We start from the raw sequence: 2,559 nt of genomic DNA, 5'->3' as shown, positions 1-2,559 counted from the left end.
CCTTAGAGTTTTTATTACAAGACTTTATGGTGGAGAGTTAAAACTAGCGTGCACTGCCAAAGGTCACGCCAACTGAGTTTCCTATTGCTGCCGTAAGAAACTACCATAAATTTAGTGGCTCAAAACAGTACTTATTGATTATCTTCTGGTTCTGGAGGTCAGAAGTCCAGAATCAGTCTAACTGGACTAAAGGCAAGGTGTCAGCAGGGTGGCTCCTTTTGGAGTCTCGGAGGACAGAATCCATTCCCTTGCATTTTCTAGTGATTTGAGAGGCTGCCTGCATCTTTTGGCTCATGGCCCCTTCCTCCAACTTCAAAGCCAGAAATGGCGGGTTGAGACCTCCTAACATCAAATCAGTGGCACTCACTCTCCTGCCTCCCTCTTAGACAGAAGCTTGTGATTCCTTTCGGACCTACCTGGATCATGCAGGATAACCTCCCCATCTCGAGATCTTTCATTTAATTTCATCTTTAAAGCCTGTTAGAGGGGAGGGTATAGCTCAGTGGTAGAGTGTGTGCTTAGTATGCATAAGGTCCTGGGTTCAATTCCCAGTACCTCCCTTAAAATAAGTAGATAAATGAATAAACCTAATTACCTCTCCCTACAAAGAAAAACCAAAAAAGAAAAAGCCCCTTTTGTCATGTAAGATGACGATTGGGATGTGGACATCTTGGGGGGGCCATTATTCTGCCCATCATACTAGCCAGACTGCAAATTTCAGTGTGCTCTAGGGACGGCAGTTCAGCAAGTAAACATTATGATTTCTTTTAAAGTCTTAAGTTTATGGCGCCTCCTGGGGACTCCAGAATTGCCTTTGCCTACTGTTACGTTTTCCTGTGTAGGGCCAATCTCATTTCACAGATGAGAAAACAGAAGCCCAGAGAACTAGATGATCATCTCCAACAACCCTCCGGGGTGACTGAGGCAGGAGTAAGTCTGGAACATGGGCTCGTGATGCTCTGCCGGCATGTTTCTCACCTTTCTCCAGTGCCTCTTCTCTGGGAGGTGTGTCCTCAAGAGATGCCGGAGTGAGTTGGGCACCATATTCAGTAGCGTTGGGCCGAGGGTGAGGGTTGAGGGTAGATCAGGGAAGGAAAAATGACATTCTACCCATAGGCAGTGGACAGAGCAGCCACACAGAGGCTGTAGTCTCAGGCACTGCTCTCCACTCTTACACAGACTTCTAAACAAGCTCGATCCCTACCATAGTGCCTTCTGGACTTTAAGTTGGATGATGATACTGGGCATGCCTCCTATATGTGCACAACAAGGTATGTGAGTCTGCCTATTTCCTTGGTATGTCAATTGAGTAAAATATTTGATAACTAGAACCAGGTTTGGAATCAGACTCTGGGCATGGGCTCACACCCCAGGTCTAGCATGTACCATTGGCCATGTGAACACTGGAAATAGCACCCACCTCATGGAGTAGATGTGACCAGTAAAGAAGCTAATCCACAGGAAGTGTTTGGCCTGGTGCAATGATTCAATAAATGTCAGCTGCTATTATTATTATTATTATTACTATTATTATTATTACTATTACTATTATTATTATTATTATTATTATTATTATTATTATTATTATTACTAAGGCATCAGCTTGCCCTGCATGAGCTGGCCCCTTCTCAACTCTCCAGCCTCATCTCCTACAATTCTTGCCTCTCATCCACTGTACTTCAGCCACACCAGCCCTCTTTCTGACCCTCAAGCAAGCTGTGAATGTCTTTGCATTTGCTGTTCTTTTAACGTGGAACTCTTCCCCCAAATATTTACAAGGCTACCTGTAGCTCATTATTCAGGCCTTAGCCCAAATATTACCTTCTAGAAAATTCTTCTCTGACTACCCTTACTAGAGTAGCCACTCCGGCCCTCCCCAGTCACACCCTGTACTATCTCTTCCTTTGATCCCTTTAGTGGTTGGTCATTTAGTGGTTATTAAGCTCTGAAATGACCTTCCCCGCCTCTCTCCCTTCCTGCCTTTCTCCTTCTCTGTAGACTTGAAGCTCCTTCCATTCTGCAGTCTTATCATGTTCGCTGATTTATCTTCAGCACCTGGAATGATGCCTGGAACCCAAGTGGAATTCAATGTTTGCCAGAAGGCTGACCAACTGATAATAGACCACCATCAGGGCAGATCTTAGTTGAATGCTTTAATTAGAACTTTCTGTTTTCTATAAGCATGGACCTCTTGGGGCCCGTTCTTCCCACCTCTTGTGAATCACCCCAGTCTCTCTTGGATGTCTGTTCACCCCTCCCCACCTCTTCCTCCTCTTCATTTCATTCCTTCGGGGCCATAAAGCGGGCTCCTCCCTCATTCTGAGTACTTTTTAAAAAATACATAATAGAGTACTCTCAAAGTCTGAGGAACTTACAAGATTCAAAGAATGAATCATTACCTGGGAAACTTCACAGTGATTTAAGCATATGACAAGCACTCATAAATGTGTGTGGCATGAATGGGGACTTCTACTGACTCATAAAATTGTTTGCAAGAAATGCAAATCAATATTGATCAAGGAGGAACATAAGTATCTTGCCTTAGGTTCTGGCAGGCCT

At 44.2% G+C, this 2,559-nt stretch overlaps 1 non-coding gene across 1 annotated transcript; it reads left to right on the top strand.

Moving 5' to 3' along the window:
- The first annotated feature begins 487 nt into the window (after positions 1-487).
- Positions 488-560, top strand: TRNAT-AGU (transfer RNA threonine (anticodon AGU)). Its single transcript has one exon. It is a non-coding gene; the product is annotated as a tRNA-Thr (tRNA).
- The last annotated feature ends 1,999 nt before the right edge of the window (positions 561-2,559 follow it).

The sequence above is a fragment of the Vicugna pacos genome, chromosome X (assembly GCF_048564905.1).
Source record: "Vicugna pacos chromosome X, VicPac4, whole genome shotgun sequence".
NCBI classification, from domain to species: Eukaryota; Metazoa; Chordata; class Mammalia; order Artiodactyla; family Camelidae; genus Vicugna; species Vicugna pacos.
This window is presented reverse-complemented; position numbering and strand designations above follow the sequence as displayed.